Source organism: Hevea brasiliensis, chromosome 9, assembly GCF_030052815.1.
Source record: "Hevea brasiliensis isolate MT/VB/25A 57/8 chromosome 9, ASM3005281v1, whole genome shotgun sequence".
Classification (NCBI taxonomy): Eukaryota; Viridiplantae; Streptophyta; class Magnoliopsida; order Malpighiales; family Euphorbiaceae; genus Hevea; species Hevea brasiliensis.
In genome coordinates this window covers 20325331-20345006 of record NC_079501.1, presented here as the reverse complement: position 1 = coordinate 20345006, position 19676 = coordinate 20325331, and the positions used below count along the sequence as shown (strand labels likewise).

General features: G+C 35.2%; 2 non-coding genes across 2 annotated transcripts; both read right to left on the bottom strand.

The window, feature by feature from the left end:
- Positions 1–7183: 7183 nt before the first annotated feature.
- Positions 7184–7291, bottom strand: LOC131183619 (small nucleolar RNA R71). Its single transcript, XR_009151661.1, has one exon. It is a non-coding gene; the product is annotated as a small nucleolar RNA R71 (small nucleolar RNA).
- A 5362-nt stretch (positions 7292–12653) lies between these two features.
- Positions 12654–12760, bottom strand: LOC131183595 (small nucleolar RNA R71). The gene has a single exon (XR_009151638.1). It is a non-coding gene; the product is annotated as a small nucleolar RNA R71 (small nucleolar RNA).
- Between the last annotated feature and the right edge of the window lie 6916 nt (positions 12761–19676).

The following is a 19676-nucleotide window of genomic DNA, read 5'->3' as shown; positions in this document are numbered from 1 at the left end:
TTGTAAGTGTCTCAACTTACAAATATATATATATATTTTGAAATTATTTTTAAAATTATAAATTTAATTAATTAATTAATTTTAGTTTAATAGTTTTGTAGTAATGTTTAAAATACTATTTTTAAAAATATATTTTTTAATCTCTTAACCTCACTTTCAAATGAGACGTAAGTATTTGGAATTGACAATTTTGAATTCACAAAAAGTAAATGCATGTAAATGTACATTAGAAATTAAGGAATTTGGTTTGGGCTTTGAATGAGCCACGCCTCCCATTCCCATACGCTCCCCTTCTACCGAGCGCTGAATTTGGATCCAATGTTAGAGTTAGCATTTGGTTGGTTGGATTTGAACTTAATGAAAAATCAAATACATTATTATAAGTAATTAAATTAAATTAAATTAATGAAAACAGAATTAAATTGAACCGCAATAAATTAGTTTAATTTAATTCATCAGTTCTATAACTGGTCAAACAAACAAAATGAAGTTTATCTCTCTCCTAAATTAGAGCAATAATAATCACACAATCACAGTCAAAGCAACAATTAATAAACACAATCACAATCACAATTCACAATCTAAAGTTATCTAAAATTTCAAACCGAATTAAACTACTTAGATCAAAATGTCAAATATGTTAAATTGAATTGATTCATACCAAGAATCACTATCTGAGCAATGACTTTTTTTCCCTCATACATTTAATTTTTTTTTAAGATTATAATTAATTTAAATTTTTAATAGCCTTTCGTGTTTAAATGTGAAATAAATGAAAAAAAAATTTTTTTTTTAATATGGAATCAGGCTTTAACGTATAATATATTAAAAAAAATATATATTGATAATTGACACAACAGAAATGGCTTTTGTATTTGTTGAGAAATTCAATTTGGCTATTTTTAATTTTTTATTTAAATTGGTTAAAAAATTTTAATTTAAATTTAATTTAGTTATAAAAATAAAAAATTAAAATTTTTAAATTTTCAATTTAAATCAAGAAAATTAACTTAAAAATTTAAAAAATTAAACTTTTTATTTATTTAAATTAATAAATTTAGTTTATAAATTTTAATTTTTAACTAAATTAAGTTTAAATTAAAAATTCTGAATTAATTTAGATAAAAAGTTAAACTGAACTTTATAACATATATATCTTATGATCTCATGTATTTTTTTTGTTAAATATAATAATTTAAATCAATAAATAAATAAAATTATAAGTGAATTATTATAATTACACATAACAAAGTCAGTATTGCTAAATTAAGATATGTATACATTTGTATGAATTATTATTATTATTATTATTATTATTATTATTATTATTATTACAAAATTTCAAAGTTTATTAAATATAAAAATTTTAAAATAATATTTAAAATTTAATTAATTAAATAATAAAAATAAATAAAAGATTATATATTAAATAAAACATCAATATTCTCATCCAAAAGCACCGACACTTAAACTAGACTAATAACCAGAAAGGCAAGGCCTTTGCTTTCTCTTAATTATTTTATGGCACAAAAATACTAAATGATGGCACCCACACTGGAATTAATTATATAAACTATAAAGCATTCCACTTATGTGCATAGAAGTTTATATTTGTAGGCTTAATCTGATAATAATAATAATAATAATAATAATAATAATAATAATAATAATAATAATAATAATAATAATAATAAGAGTTTCTCAGCAACAATCACTAAATTTTAGTTTAAAATTAATTGATATGAGTTATACAGATTTTTTTAATTATTATTCAGTTCTATTTAAAATTAAATTCATACCAATATTAAAATTTTTTACACTATTCCTTTTTATGTCATTTTAAATCTCTCATTCTCCTTTCATATTATTTTCATCACTAACTTATTATACTATGGTGTTGAGTATTCTATTTTCTATATTGGATATAATTAAACAATTTTAATTGATTTTCTCCTATTTTATCTTCGGTATATAATATATATACTTTTTGACAAATGTCGATCATTCTTAATTTTATCCGTTACAGTAATACCAAATATCCATATCAAAATTCACATTTTTATCACTCATCTTTTGAATATGTTATGTCTTAGATGCCCAGAATTTAGTCCCAATCAACATAATTGGTCTACCCATAGTTCCATAAAATTTTTTTTTCATCCTCAAAGATAGAAATTCATTAAAGCCTCGACAAGGCAAATTACAAAGTTAGTATGATGGATAGGATTACAAAGAAAGGAGTAGTCTAAAAGGGTTTTCTTGGGCTAGAGCATGAGCCACCCCATTACAACATGTTTTAACAAATTCGAAAGCCATTTCGTCCGGCCTTGTTTGGAGGCAGTGAACATAATGAATGATAACTTCAAATTTCAATCTCTTGAGGACTATTAGGACGCAGACAGCTCTGGATGACCTCATGTGCATCTCCTTCAACGATAATTTTTCCAAATCCTCTGTTGATTGCTAATTAGATGGCGTTTCTGCATGCAAGTCCTTCAAGAATGAGGGAGTCGCTTATGTCAGGATAGCGCACAATTTCACCTTAATGGTTGGCCCTTGTGGTCTCTAGAATTCTGGAAGGTTATGAGGTTCCTATTCTTCCATATATGCCAGAGTAAAAATGCTACTAATGGAAGAAGTAGTTTAGCATTGAATTAATCCGAAGAAGGGATCTGATTGGCGAGAGTAACCAGACTTCTACTGCTCGCAGGCATTGAAAGAACAAATGTTTGAGTGTCTCTGTCTCTCCACATAAGCTGCAATCCTCTGAGAACTGAAGAATATGCCTTTTACTGTTATATGTTTTGCTGGCAAACATTCCGGAAAAACTTTCCAAAGATTTTAAGCTTGGTGGGGATTGGAAGTTTTCCACAGTTCTTTCCACATGGCTGAGTTATTACGTCGATAGGTAGGTCCTAGTCCCGCATCAGTTGTTGCATAAGTCTCTTTTTTCAGGTGGCTAGCTAAGTGGTACCCCAAATTGACTGCAAATTGACCATCTCTAGTGTAGTGCCAAACTTATCTTTACTTTGTCTGAAATCCTACGGTCACATGATACATTCATCACACATCTCCATTTCATCATTATGTTTTAATCCTATGATTTACATTCTCATATATTACTCTGATATTTTTGATATAATAGAACTACTAACACCAAAATGCCAATTATTTGAACCTCTCTCTATCTCTCGCGCGCGCGCACACACACACTACTTCCCCAGTTTCATCACTCAAACCCACACACCCACCTACCTTCACTAGTTTCACATACACAAATCTTCACTAGTTTCATATTAAATTTTTCTGTAACACCTCAAATTTTAAATTTATTATTTTATGAGTAAATAATAATATTTTAAATTATTTAAATTTTAGAAAATTATTTAAAATTTTTCGGATTTTCAAAATCGGATTTAATTTTTCGAAAATATAAAACTTTAATGATTTTTAAAAATTAATTTAAATACCACGTGGTAAAACTAAAAATATATTTGGACTCTACTAATTTTTCTGAGTTTTCTAGAATTTTTTCAGAATTTTTGGGCCTCGTTTTCGATCCTAAGGCAGAGTAAAAATTCAAAATCTTGTATCCTGAATCAGACCGGCCGAATCGAACCGGACCGGATCGGACCGATTGAATCGGACCGGCCTTTTCTTTTCTTCTTCTTCCCCTCCCGCGCATCCCGTCCCTCTTCCTCTCTCTCCCGTTTTCTCTCTCCTCCCTCCTTCCCAGGTCGCGCCGCCACCACCCAGCCTTCTCCACCTCGCCGGCGCATCGTCCCAGTGCCTTCCCACAGCTGGCCGACGCTCCAGGCGGTCGGAAAACGCGCGCGGAAACCCACCTGCGCTCGCGCGCAGCTTCAGCTTGCTGGCCAAAATTCGGCTACCAATTGGGCCGGGTTTTGTGTCAAACACCATTTACACCTCGAGAGCTTTCCATAGACACCAAGAACACTAAAATCCATCAAGCGGTTTGTCCAATTTTTGTCTGGAAAGTTTTAACCCATTTCAATTTTTGGGCTAGAAAACTGAGAGTACCAGAGCGCTCCACTAGTCGAGAGCTTTGCGGCAATATAAATTTCAAAATTTTTTGACACTATTTTTTGGTGGGTCCCACGAAACTTCGTAGTTTTTTTTCTGAGCATTAAATGAGCTTAGAAAATTTTGTAAAAATTATATACTAACTCCCGTGTTGTGGGCTTCGTGTAGGTACCTTCAATTCGAGGAAATTCAACGGTTACCCGGGTCTGTGAATTTCTGGCCAGACAGACCGGCTACCGAAAAGGTCTTGAAATTGGATCGAAATTTTGGCTATCCCACCGTTGCCAGACATCCCCAGTGCGTTTTCGAGATCGGAATAGGCATAGGTAAACCCGAACCTCACTTTTTCTTAATTTTCTAGTACTTGAATGGGATTAAAAATCCATAAAATATTCGTGGTAGCTCATAAAATTATAATTCCTTTTGCACTAGCTTAGTAATGATGCTAAGGACCGCGGGGCAAAGTTTTAGAATTTTTAGAACTCATTTGGGTAGTTTTTGCAAGAGGGTTAAATTATGAGGACTAAACTGTAATTTTACATGTTATGATTGATAACTGTTTGGATGGACCCAGGAGGGGCTGTGTGATGTGATTGAGTTATAGATATTTAGTTTGTGGATATGGAAGTGTGTTTTTAGCCTTTTTGCAGGTTGAGTAGGTTGTAAGTATAGGGGAGACTCTGCCGGATTTTCAACACGACTTAGGACATATTTAGTATTTTCTTGGTTTGTATTGAGTCAATTATATTAAATAATTGTAATAAAATTATCAGGTAAGCCGGGACAGCCTTTGATGCATACATTTTGCATAATCATTTAGGTTTAATTTCATAGCCATTTTATTTGATTATTAGTCATTTTTAGCTAATTTCATTAGTTAATTAGTTAGTTTTTCATAATTGTCAATTTTGGATTAATTTGTAATTTTTATTTTATTTTGTAGGAAAAATGGTGTTTTGGAAGGACTAAAAAGAAATTTTGCCATTGAGGAGTGATCTCTACAGCTAAAGATGTCAAAAACAAGTTTCAAAGTTGAAATATGCATTGGCCAAATTGCGCATAACTTGCCGCATAAGCCATGCAGATCTGCATAAGGAGAAAAATCACTGTTCCAATACCTGCCGAATTGTGCATGAGGAGAGTGCATGGCTTATGCGGATTCACGCCCCCTTATGCAATCTCACGGAATTGTGCATAACCTATGCACCTGGTCATGCAGTTTCGCATAAGTGAGCCAGAAACAGTAGCGCATAAGGGACTGCATGACTTATGCAGTCCACTTATGCAGTCCCACAAAGATTTCATTAATGAGCTGGCAGAAGATTCCCTCAGAAAATCCCTCCTAAAACACACCATTTTAGGGCTCCATGTCAGAAAATGCTATAAATAGCCCCATTTCCCATTTTAGAAAGGGGGGGAAGAAAGAGAAGGAAGAGGAGAAGAAGGAGCAGCAGCAACTGAAGAGACACAATCACCTCCCTCACCATTTTCAACTAGATTTGAGGATTCCTTTCTTTTCTTACATTTTTCCTACATTTCTAGTGTTGAGCTTTTTGTTTCTTAGCTTAGATTAAAGTTTTATTTCCATATTAAATCAGAATATCTTTTAAACATTATGGATAGTGAGTAGTTTTACTTTGATTCTGGAGTAAGGGATGTAATATTTAGTTATTTTTGTGGATTTGAACTGGGTTAGTCCCAATTTAATGAATTTATGAGGTTTAATCCATTTCTTGTGTGCTTATTCACATGCTTAATGAAGGGCCCCATTAAGTTATGTTCTTAATCCTTGGTTGAAGCACCGAAAGGAGAAAACCAAGTGATAGTTAATCAAGAAATTAGACTTAATTAACTTAGATCTAGAAATAGACTAAGGGTTAAGAGGGTTTTAATATATTGATTAAAAAACCTAATGGGTCTTGGTTAATTTTAACTCCATGAAAGTAGGATTAAGTTAATTAAGGCACTCTTTGTCTCACTCGAAAGAGTTTTCAAAGGATTTTAGAATTAATCTCCTTTAAACCCATAAATTTCATGGATTGGGCTAGTTAGGAAAAATCCCAAAATGACTTAAATATGAACCCTTAACTCCAGAATCGTCTTTCATCAATTATTGCTTGGAATTTTACTTTTGAGTGTTTAGTTTAATCTCATTTTATTAATTTTCATTATTATCAATTTCTTTATTTTGCGAATTATTAAATTAGTCATTGTTTAAATATAGTTTTGCATTTTCATATCTTATGCTTCAAATTCCTAAATTTCTTTTATTAATTTGATTAAAATACAATTTTAACATTTTTTATTTTATATCAAAAATTCAATCATTAACACAACTTCTCGTGGGAACGATATCTTTTTCTATACTACTTGAACGAGCCGTGCACTTGCGGTTGGGACACATCAAGTTTTTGGCGCCGTTGCTGGGGAGCTGTTTGTTTAAGATTGAATTCTTGATTATTTTAGTTGTTTATAGTTTTATCTTTGTTATCTTTTCATTTTGTGTTTGTTTGTTCTTTTTCAGGTACTTTTAATCTTTTATGAGAAGAGCTAGAAGCACAAGTGACACATCCTTATTGTTCAACCCTAAAATTGAGAAGTTTTTTAAAGCCAACAAGAAAGAAACCAGAAAAAGAAAAGAAGCATTGAGAGCGGCTAAAATTGAACAAGAAATGGCTGAAGAAAGAGTTGGAATCGGTGGTGATAATGTTGAAAATGATCGAAACAATGAAAATGCAGCTCATGGTGAAGAAGTTGTAAATGCTAATGTGCCTAAGGAAAGTATGATGGATCACACATTTCCTCATTTTGATGATTTAAGAGAGAGTATAGCAAGACCAAGAATTGATGCAAACAGTTATAAGATGGATTTTGGAGTACTACAAATGATTCAGAATTCTCAATTCGGAGGTCATCTTTCAGAAAATCCTCATACTCATCTTGAGAAGTTTGTTATGATCTGTGACATGCAAAAGCAACCAGAAGTATCTGATGATGCAGCAAGGCTAAAATTGTTTCCATTCTCTTTAAAAGATAGAGCATTGGATTGGCTTGATTCTTTATCTCACAACTCAATTACAAATTGGGAGCAGCTCACTGATGCATTTCTTGCCCAATACTTTCCACCTGGAAAAACTCAAGAGTTGAGGAATCAAATGATTGCTTTTAGACCAAGAGAAGATGAGACTCTTTATGAGTCATGGATGAGATGGAAGGAATTGGAGAGACAATGTCCACATCATACCATTCCTAAATGGATGATAAACCAGAATTTTTACACAAATGTCACTCCTGCTATTAGAGGAATCATTGATGCTCAAACTGGAGGGGAATTCATCATTAAGCATGAAGATGAAGCTTATGAGTTATTAGAGAAAATAGCAAAGAACAGTCATCTATGGAGTAGTCCAAGAGGGTCAACTCCAACTCAAAAAAGGCAAGTTGCTGGAATGTATGAGCTTGATCCATTCAACATGATCAATGCCAAATTTGATGCACTCACTAATGTCCTTGCTAAGAAAATGGAGGATTTAAGTATGCTAGTCAGTTCATCATCATGTTCTGGAAGTTCTCAACAAGTTACTTATGCAGAAGGAACAATGAGCTGTGGAGTAGATTATCCTTCATATGCTTGGAGGAATCATCCCAATTTTTCATGGGAGAATCAGCAAAATCAAGCTTCAACTCAGAACTTTCCACCACAACAACAAGGGCATCAATACCAACAACCTAGGCAACAACCACCTAGTTTTCAGCAAAAGAATGCAAATCCTGCACCTTTACCAAGACAGCAAGAACAAAGTTCCACCACAGAGGCTTTATTACAACAAATTCTTGCTAATCAAACTAAGCGTGATGAAGAGTTGAGAGAGATGAAAGCAAGGCTGGAACAAATGCAAACACACAATAGGATGCTGGAAAATCAGATTGCACAACAAGCATGCTCATCAAGTACCAATTCTATGGGGAAACTTCCTAGTCAAACAGAAAATCCAAGGGAGCAATGTCATGCCATCACACTGAGGAGTGGTAAAATAGTGCATAATGAGAATAGTGAAAAAGTTGAAAAGAGAGAAAATGAGGAAGATTTTGAGGGAGATGAAAAACAAAAGAGTGAAAAAGGGAGTGCAAGAAAAGGTAAAGAGGAGGTTGGAGAGAAAGAAGAGAAATATATACCTCCAGAGCCTTATAAGCCACAGCTTCCCTTTCCACAGAGATTTCAAAAAGCCAAGCTTGATAAGCAATTTGGGAAGTTCTTAGAGGTTTTGAAGAAGCTATATATAAATGTGCCTTTTATCAATGCTCTTTCCCAAATGCCTTCTTATGCTAAGTTTTTGAAAGAAATTCTCTCAAACAAAAGAAGACTTGAAGATTATGAGACTGTAGCCTTAACTGAGGAATGTAGTGCTATCCTCCAAAGGAAACTTCCTCCAAAGCTCAAGGATCCAGGGAGTTTTTCAATTCCATGCCACATTGGGGAATCATGTTCTGTAAAAGCTTTATGTGATTTAGGGGCTAGTGTAAGCCTTATGCCCATCTCCATCTATGAGAAGCTTAACATGGGATATCTTAAGCCAACCCACATTTCTCTTCAGTTGGCAGATAGATCAATTAAATATCCAGAAGGGATCTTGAAAAATATACCACTGAAGGTTGGAAAATTTTACATCCCAGTTGACTTTGTCATTTTGGACATGGAAGAGGATTCTCATATGCCAATCATTTTGGGGAGGCCTTTCCTGGCTACAGCTGGTGCTTTGATTGACGTGAAAGGTGAAAAGCTTACTCTTAGAGTCGGAGAGGATCATTTAGTCTTCAACATTGGCAATGATAAGAAGAAGCAACATGAAGATGTAGACTCTTGTTTGAGAATTGATATAGTTGATGAGTTAGCAAAAGAGCACTTTAGAAAGAGCTATCCAAAGGCTTCTCTTAAAAGTTGTCTTATCCATAAAGGGAGTATCAATGATGAAAATCCAAAAGAGGCTGCATTTGCACAACATTTGAATAGTAATCCACCTTGTCCTATGGCACCAATCTTTCAAGTTGAGCAAGTGGAGAAAAGTGAAGTCAAGCAACCATCTCTCAAAGAAAAAGATGCACCAAAGGTCGTCAAGAAAGAAATGGTTGGATTTTTAGACAAAGCAACAATGATCTTCTCATATGATGGAAAGAAAATGAAGTATAGATTCATTGAAGCACCTATTGGAAACAGAGGCAATAAATTCCAATTTCAGCCGCCATGAAACATGAAAAGAGTCCAGCTAAGGACTATAAATTAGCCCTCTTAGGAGGCATCCCAAGTTCTTTTATTTTCCTTTTTGTTGATTTACTTTTATTTACATTGCTTTTATTTTTATCTTAAATCTCCAAATTCAATTTTTGACATTGTTGAATCTTGTCCCTTGTAGATGTATTTCAATGGAGGAAGGCTGGTGAACTGCTGGGGAGTGACCCTTAACTGATATTTTATCCCTTAACTCTCCCAAAACTGATTAATTTTTGCTACATAACCTGTGCAGGTTTGCTCTTGGTTTATGCAGAAAATGAAATTTGCAGCAAAGTAGAGGGTCTGCAGCAGATGACTTATGTTCTTGGTGAGGTTGGGTGTATAACTTTTAAGTATTTGTGCTTATAATGTTAATATGGTGGTAAGTGGGTCATTTTTGCAGTTTTGAGCCTATTTGGGTTGTGGGATTTAAGGTGGACATATTGCATTTTCTTGGCAAAACTTGGGGAGTCCATTCTCATTTATGGATAGATGCAACTTTATGCAGATTTTATTGAGTTTTAATGTGCTAAATGTTGATTTGCAGAATTTGAGTTGAAATGGCATGATTCATAAATGCCTTTTATGCAGGATTCACCTTTACAAGCTTGTGTGATGCAATTTTGATGGACTTTGTATATATTGATGTGTTTTTGGTGACAATTTCTCATGGTTTATGCTTCATAGAATTATATTTCTTCATTTTAGGGTATTTTTCACACTTGCAAATCATTTTCATTTGTTCTCTCAATTTTATTGAATTGTGCATAAGTAACTGCATAGCTTATGCAATCCTGCATAACCACAATTATTGCAATTTTCATCTCTGTTGCAAACTGCATAAGGAGGTGCATAACTTATGCAACTCTGCATAGCCACATTTTGTCAAATTTCATATCTGCCAAGACTTGCATAAGAAGAGCGCATGACTTATGCACTTCTACATGACTTCAAATCCTGCATTTTCTCTCTCTGCCGAAATCTGCATAAGGAGAGTGCATAGCTTATGCACTTCCGCATGACCACACTGATGCATGCATTTTAGATCATCATTTAGGAGTAATTTTTGCACATAATTTACCCTTATTCATAGCTATTATTTTAGATATTAGTATATATTTAGTCAATTTTGCAATTTTCACTTTTCTTAGTTTAATTTTTGGAATTCATTTGTTTTGTAGGATAAATTTGGAGAAATTTGATGTATTTTGATCAGAGTAGCCATTTGGAGGAGATTAAAATCGAATTGCAAAAATTTTGAAGTTGAGTAAAAATGGTAGAGGCGACACAACTGCGGCTGACAACCGAATTAGCTTATGTCGCAGGTTGTGTCGATCGTCAGATATTCACGCCGAGAGCGACACAACCCGCGACACAACTAACTCGGCTTATGTCGTTTTTACTGGAAAATAATTGACATGGCATTTCCGTTACTCCAGCTTTTTACCTCACTTTCTCTGGATCCTTCCCCCTTTTACCCATTCTAGAACAGTCCCCTCGCCTATATAAAGTGCCCTTTATCACTTTCTTTCCATATAGAGAGCAAGGGAGTCATTTTCGGAAAAGTTAGAAAGAGAGAAGGAGGAGCACCTTCTGCATTTTCTTCCAGCAGCAGCAAGGATCACGTTTCTGCACTTTTCTGCAGAGATCCTTCTGCAATTTCTTTGAGTTTTTCTACCCCTTTTAGCTTACATTTCCATTATTTCTTCATTTCTTCATTTGGGTTTGTTTTTAAACAATGATTTGTGAGTAGTTTATTGAGATTCTAGAGATGGGTTTGTAAATATTGATTTGTATTGTGGTTTTGAACTTATTTAGCCATTTAAATGGGATTTGTTATATTTTGATTTATTGCTTGTGTGCTTATTGCCTTGCTTGATGAATGGGCCCTCATTAAGTTAAGTTTTAATCCTTAATAGATGGACTGAAAAGTGAATATTGGGGATGGATAATCTTGCAATAAACTTTATTTTCTTGGTGTTAGAAATAAGCTAAGAAGATTAAGGGGAATTTTCCAAAAATCAATTTTATGCATTAGTTGGGTTTTTGTTAGATTTGAAATACCGTGAAAACAGGGTTTGATTTAATGAAAACCAATTTTGAGATGCTTGAAAAAGGTTTCAAAAATTTAAGAATTGATTTCCCTCAAAATTGCAATTCTCATGTGCTTGGCTAAATTAATGATAAACCACATGCAAACAATATTGAAAATCCAATCTCTAGAATCAATTTAATTTTCATTGAATTTAGATTTAAATCCTCCGAATCTCATAAATAGCAATTTCAATTTAAATCCAATTTAAATCCAATCTCTAGAATTACTTTATTTTATTTTTATTGAATTTAGATTTAATTCTTCTTAATTTCATAAATAGAAATTTCAAATTAATTTTTGGTAATCTAGTTTAATTAATTTTAATTAATTGTTTGATTTAGTTTTAATTTCTCAAATACCAATTTTAATTCTAAATTTCATTTTTAATATCTTTAAATTTTGTCATTCTAATTAGCTTATCCTTTTATTTCCAATTTAAGCACAATTCCCTGTGGGATCGATATCATTTTTAAAACTATACTCATGACCGTGCACTTGCGGACACACCGTATCAAGTTTTTGGCGCCGTTGCCGGGGAATTGTTTGTTTTAAGTTGGATTTTAATTGTTTTAAGCTAATTAGAATTTTTATTTTCTTTTATTTTCACTATTGTTCCTTGTGTTTTTCAGGTACTTTTCTTGTTTATGAGACGATCGAAAAGCACAAGTGACCTAATTGTTGTTCAATCACGAAATTGAAAAATTCTGTCGAGCTAACAAAAAGGAATACAAGAGAAGAAAAGAAGCAGAAAAAGAAGAACAACAAATATTTGAGCAAGAGGAGACAATCGAAAATATGGAGAATCAAAATAGAGCTATTGGTGGAAACAATGGAGGAGATGAGCAAAACGGGCAAAATGCAGTTGCTAATCAAAATGATCCTCAAAGAAGATCCATGTTAGACTATGCTTTTCCTAGATGTACTGATGTGAGAGATAATAGACCTATCATTGGAGCTAATCAATTTGAGTTAAAAACTGGTCTTATTCAAATGGTTCAGAATTCACAATTTGGAGGTAGCCCACTTGAAAATCCTCATTCTTATTTGAAGAAATTTTTGATGATATGTGGTACACAAAGACAACCTGGAGTTTCTGATGAAGTTATTCGGCTCACCTTATTTCCATTCTCTCTTCGGGATTCAGCATTGGAGTGGTATGACTCACTTCCACAAGCTATTATAGCTACTTGGGAGCAGCTATCTCAAGCTTTTCTATCTCAATTTTTCCCACCTGGGAAGACCACTCATTTGAGGAATTTGATGGTAGCTTTTAAACCAAGAGATGATGAAACTTTGTATGAATCTTGGATGAGATTTAAGGAGCTTGAAAGGCAATGTCCTCATCATGAAATACCCAAATGGATGATTATTCAGAATTTCTACACCAGAGTTACTCCAGCCATAAGAAACACAATTGATTCACAAGCAGGAGGAGATTTCATGAGAATGACAAGTGAAGAATGCTATGATCTATTAGAGAAGATTGCTCATAATACCCATTTATGGGGAAATCCTAGAGCACTTGAGCCAAAGAAAGCTGGGATCTATGAACTAGACTCAGTTAGCTACATGAATGCAAGATTTGATCAGTTGACTCAGCTTCTTAGTGATTTTTGCACAAAGGCAACAAACTCAACTCCTACAACTATGCAACAAGTTGCCTTCACAGATGGAACTCAAAGTTGTGGAGTTGATTACTCTTCTTATGGTGATGATTATTTGCAAGAACAAGCTGCTTATGCAGGAGGTTATCAACAAAAACCAATGGGAAATGCTTACTCTAATGTGAATAACTCAACATGGAGACCACAAGCAACTTTTGCTCAACAAGGCCAAAGCTCAAACCAGCAGTATGTGCAGCAAAATAGGCCTCAATTTCAGCCTCAATTTCAGCCTACAAGGCAGCCACAACCTGGATATCAAGCAAGAGCACAACAATCCCTTCCATCCCATGAACCGAAGCCATCTTTGGAGAACATGATGGAGAAATTTTTTGCTGAACAAAGCAAAATGAATAGCAAATTGGAGGAAGAAATGCAACACATGAGACAAACCATGGATCAATTACAAGTCCATAACCGCATGTTGGAGACTCAATTGGCGCAACAAGCAAGCTCATCAGGAAGCAATTCCTATGGGAAACTACCTAGCCAACCACAAAACCCTCATGAACAATGTAAGGTTGTAACCTTAAGAAGTGGTAAAAAAGTTGGTCAAGAGAGTGAAAACAAGAGAGAAGAAAAGGAGAGCACAAAAGAAGAAAATTCAGTTGAGAGCAAGAAAAATGAAAAAGAAGAAGAAAGCAAAAGTGAGCAAGATGAAGGAGAGAAACCATACATCCCACCTGAACCTTACAAGCCCACCCTTCCCTACCCTCAAAGATTCATCAAGCACAAGCTAGACAAACAATTTGGCAAATTCCTTGAAGTGCTAAAGAAGTTGTATATTAATGTGCCATTCACTGAGGCACTATCCCAAATGCCAAGTTATGCCAAGTTTTTGAAGGAGATTCTTTCCAACAAAAGAAGATTAGAAGATTATGACACCATCAACTTGGGAGAGCAATGCAGTGCTATAATCCAGAAGAAGTTACCTCCCAAACTCAAAGATCCAGGTGTGTTTTCCATTCCTTGTCATATTGGTGATAATTGTGTGGCAAATGCCTTATGTGACCTTGGAACTAGTGTCAGCCTAATGCCTCTTTCAATTTATGAGAAGTTGAATATGGGAGAGTTGAAGCCCACAAACATGTATCTTTCATTGGCTGACCGTTCAATTAAGTATCCAGAAGGCATTCTTGAAAATGTGCCTATCAAGGTTGGGAAATTCTACATTCCGGTGGACTTTGTCATTTTAGATATGGAAGAAGACACAAAAGTTCCTATCTTATTGGGAAGACCCTTTTTGGCAACAGCTGGTGCATTAATTGATGTGAAGGGTGAGCAATTGACACTTAGAGTGGGAGATGATCAAATGATATTCAACATCAATCCAGCCATGAAAAGGAAACATGAAGAAGTTGAGTCTTGTTTGCGGGTAGACATTATTGAAGAGATTGGTCAAGAGCATTTCAGAAAAAGCTACCCACAAGACCCACTTGAAAATTGCTTAGTCCATGGTGGGAGCATTGATGATGATAATCACAACATAGCTGCTTTTGCACAACACTTGGAGAGCTCTCCACCACATCCTGAAGCCACAATTTTTCAACTTGAAGGAGTGCAAAATTTGGAGATCAAACCACCATCATTAAAGGTAGAGGATGCCCCAAAGGTAGATCTTAAACCTCTTCCTTCCAACCTCAGGTATGCTTTTCTTGGACCGAATGAAACATATCCTGTTATAATTAATGCATCATTGACTAATATTGAGAATGAAAAATTGTTAAGAGTTTTGAGAGAATATAGAAGAGTTTTGGGTTATGCAATTGATGATATAAAGGGAATTAGTCCAACAGTTTGTATGCATAGGATTTTCCTTGAGCCAAATAGTAAACCTTCCATTGAACACCAAAGAAGATTGAATCCTACAATGAAGGATGTTGTGAAAAGGAAATCCTAAAATTACTAGCTCTTTGGAATTATTTACCCTATTTACGATAGTGAGTGGGTTAGTCTGTGCATGTTGTACCAAAGAAAGGTGGGGTGTGAGTTGTTAAAAATGAAAATAATGAATTGATACCCACTAGAAGCATTACGAGTTGGAGAATGTGCATAGACTATAGGAAGTTGAACAATGCTACAAGAAAAGACCATTTTCCCCTTCCTTTTATGGATCAAATGTTAGAGAGATTAGCCAAGCATTCATTCTTTTGTTACTTAGATGGATATTCTGGTTTCTTTCAAATTCCAATACATCCTGATGACCAAGAAAAAACTACCTTTACCTGTCCCTATGGCACCTTTGCCTATCGAAGGATGCCATTCGGATTGTGTAATGCACCTGGCACATTTCAAAGATGCATGATGGCCATTTTTTCTGATTTTATTGAAGAAATTATGGAGGTCTTCATGGATGACTTTTCAGTATATGGTACTAATTTTGATTCATGCTTGACTAATTTGTCTAAAATCTTGCAGAGATGTGCTGATAATGATCTGGTGTTGAATTGGGAAAAATGCCACTTTATGGTCCAAGAGGGAATCGTTTTAGGGCATTTGATCTCCAATAGAGGCATTGAAGTGGATAGAGCTAAAATAGAAATTATTGAAAAAATGCCCCCTCCAACCACTGTCAAAGGAGTGCGGAGTTTTCTTGGACATGCCGGGTTTTACCGGCGATTTATTCAGGATTTTTCTAAACTTGCTAAACCCTTAACAAATCTTTTGAATCATGATGTTAAATTTGATTTTAATCAAGATTGTATGGTTGCTTTTTGCAGGTTGAAGACGGCATTAACAACAGCTCCTATCATGCAACCCCCAGATTGGACTTTGTCATTTGAAATCATGTGTGATGCAAGTGAGTTTGCTGTTGGAGCTGTCCTTGGCCAGCGGAAAGATAGGAAACCTTATGCCATTTACTATGCAAGCCGAACCCTTGATGAAGCTCAAGTTAATTATGCCACATCTGAAAAGGAGTTCCTTGCGGTAGTATTTGCACTCAATAAATTTCGTTCTTATTTGGTCAACTCAAAGGTAATAGTTTTCACTGATCATGCAGCAATAAAGTATTTAATGAGCAAGAAAGAAGCTAAATCTAGGTTGATTAGATGGATTTTATTACTTCAAGAATTTGATTTGGAAATAAGAGATAAAAAGGGTGTTGAGAATGTGGTGGCTGATCACCTTTCTAGGATAAAAACTGAAAATAAAGATGATGAAATTGTGCCAATTGATGAATTTTTCATGAATGAGCAGTTGTATGTGTTGAATTCTGCACTTCCATGGTTTGCTGATATTGTGAATTTTTTATCTTGTGGTGTCTTGCCACCTGATTTATCTTGGCAGCAAAAGAAAAGATTCTTGCATGATGTTAAATTTTATTCCTGGGAAGAACCTCTTTTGTTTAGAAGATGTAATGATGGAATAATTAGGAGATGTATACCAGAGGAAGAAATAAATGATGTTATTTACCATTGTCATTCCTCTGAATATGGTGGTCATTTTAGTGTCTCAAAAACTGTTGAAAAGGTCTTGACATCAGGTTTCTATTGGCCTAATATGTTTAAACATGTGAGAGACTTTGTAAGCAAATGTGATAGGTGCCAAAGGGTAGGCAACATTTCCAAGAGAGATGAGATGCCCCAACAGTCCATATTAGAAGTTGAATTGTTTGATGTGTGGGGAATTGATTTCATGGGGCCATTTCCATCTTCTTATGGGAATAAATATATCTTGGTAGGGGTGGATTATGTATCTAAATGGGTAGAAGCTATTGCTACACCTACCAATGATGCAAAAATTGTGGTGAAATTTCTGAAAAAATTTGTTTTGACCAGGTTTGGTGCCCCACGTGCCATAATCAGTGATAGTGGTAGCCATTTTTGCAACCACCAATTTGAAAAATTGATGAGAAAATATGGGGTAAAGCATAGGATTGCCACACCATATCACCCTCAAACAAATGGCCAAGTAGAAATCACAAATAGAGAAATCAAGCAAATCTTGGAGAAAACTGTCAATAAGTCCAGAAAAGATTGGTCCCTTAAATTAGATGACACTCTTTGGGCATATAGAAGCGTTTAAAACCCCATAGGAACTACACCTTATAGGTTAGTTTTGGGAAATCATGCCATTTGCCGTAGAGTTAGAACATAAAGCTTATTGGGCCATAAGAGCAATCAATTTTGATTTACAAGCTGCTGGACACAAAAGACTTTTGCAACTTGATGAGTTAGAAGAATTGAGACTTGATGCTTATGAAAATGCTAGGATCTATAAAGAAAGAACAAAAAAATGGCATGATAAGCATATCAAGAAAAAGGACTTTAAAGAAGGAGATTTGGTTCTCTTATTCAATTCAAGGTTGAAATTTTTTCCAGGAAAATTAAAATCAAGGTGGTCCGGTCCATTCAAAATTGTGAAAGTTTTACCTCATGGTGCTGTGGAAATTTTTGGTGAAAAATCTGGTAATTTCAAGGTAAATGGACAAAGGTTGAGGCATTATTTAGCTGGTGAGCCAATTGAGAAAATAGCAACTTGCTATCTTTCTCATTCTCCATGAAATTTTGAGTGAGTATGGTCAAGCTAAAGACCTAAACTTAGCATTTTTGTACATAACTCATAATTTTCCATTAATTCTTTATTTCTTTTATATATTTGTTTTAAGCTTTTCTATACTCCTTACTCAAAATCTAACATTGTTCTAATTTCCTTGTGCAGATGGGATGCAATGCATTGCAAGCAAATGAGCAATAAAAATTTTATTTTTTTTTTAGCTTTAAATTTTAGGTTTTTAAATTGTTCACTTATAATTTTCATCTCTCTTTTGTTGAATATTTGCTGGTTCATATTGCTGGATTCATTGCCCTTTTGGTTAATTTTAAGAGAAAATTTTTCCAAATTTTAACATCTTGGTTTAACAAGAAAATTATTTGAATATGGGTGTGTGAATTGGTGCTTTGAAAAAAATTATTTTGTGCGAGTATTTGATGAACACAACAAGTTGGACAATTATAATTCATGTTATGAAGGTTTAATTATTTGAAATCTAATTTGTTTCAATTTTTTTAGGTGCTATGAAATTTGGTCAAATTGGGCGTGATTACATAACCGGGTTTTGCTTGTGTCGTAGCTTGTGTTCATTTGGGCACCCTTTTGGGATAAAAACTCCCTTCACCGGAATGGGCCAGCAGCAAACCCAAAACCCTAAAAACCGTACCCCACCAGCCCAAGCCCGAAATTAAACCTAAAATCCAAACAAAACCCAAAAGCCTATACCCAAGCCCACAACCCAAACCTAAAGACCCTAACCCGATAGCCCATTACCTTCATCTTCCTCTCGACATCGCCCCCGACACAACCCTCCCTGCCGTAACCTTCATTTTTCCCGTCGCCTTCACCGGCCGCCATTCTTCCCATATTTCTCCTTTTCCGATCACGCCCCTCCATTTCACCATGTCCGACTCCCCATTATCCTTCGAAAACTCACCTCCCCACTCCTCACAGCCGCCACAACCCCAAACCACGCCACCCATGCAAGCCGACCCATCGCCGGCCCATTCTGGTGACGCTCCGATCGCCACCTTCAAGAAGAAAAAGGCGAAAAGTATCAAACCTCACAAATCGACGGTCGGCGTCAAGCGGAAACAACCGAGAACCGCCACAAAACAACCCCAATCCGCCTCCAATGCGGGCCTTTCTTGACCGACGTGGCATTCCGAAATCAGCAGTTAAGCGCCCCGGTACGTCTAAAGGTAACCTTGCATTCCCTTCCTCTTCACCTACTGCTATACATTGGATATTACCTACTGCCGAAATGAAGAAAAATAAGGCAAGAGTTGCAGCCCGACAAATGGTTCAAACTCGGTATTTGGATGTGTCTACACTTAAAACCTTGAAGATTTATGATGAAATGCAGTCTCTGTTAGATGCTTTAGGTTGGGTGCGATTTGCACATAAACAGGAACTGGTCTACCCCATTTTAGTGCAGGAATTTCTGGCCTCCCTGTCCACTAATGAGCATAAAATTGCTTTGGACAATGACTTGACGATCCATTTTAGATGCCTTGGTCAAGATAGGGTGCTGTCTATGGATAATTTTCACCATATATTTGGCTTTCCACCTGATGGTCTGTTCAAAATACCTACTAACCAATGGGACTATAATGCATGTGAATTTTGGAAGCGCATTGCCTCTTGAGTAACTTCAAACCGAGGACACGTAAGGCCTCCAAAATTGAAAATCATGCCTTGAGATTGCTTGACGCCTAATTGCAAATACAATTTTAGCGAGAGGATCAGTGTTGGCACAATGTCACGAGATGATCTATTCTTTTTGTGGTGTGCAAAAAGCGGCAAAAAGGCTTCCCACAGTTATTATTTCGCCGCCATGTGATTCGCGGACCACTAGAAGTACTTGGTAGTATTGTCTTTGGAGGCTTAGTCACACCTATTGCACATTATTTTGGGTTTAATCCTCAAATGCACAAGTGTCCTGCTCTTCCAACTGGTTTGTTATTTTTGGATGGACCTCATCTGGCCAACCAAAAATTTTGTATCAAAAATGAAGCTACTAAGCAGTATGAGATTCCTGCACTAACAGACAAACCACCTGGTTCTCCCACTGCCATTAGTTCATCCTCAGACTACGGCGACCATTTGTGCA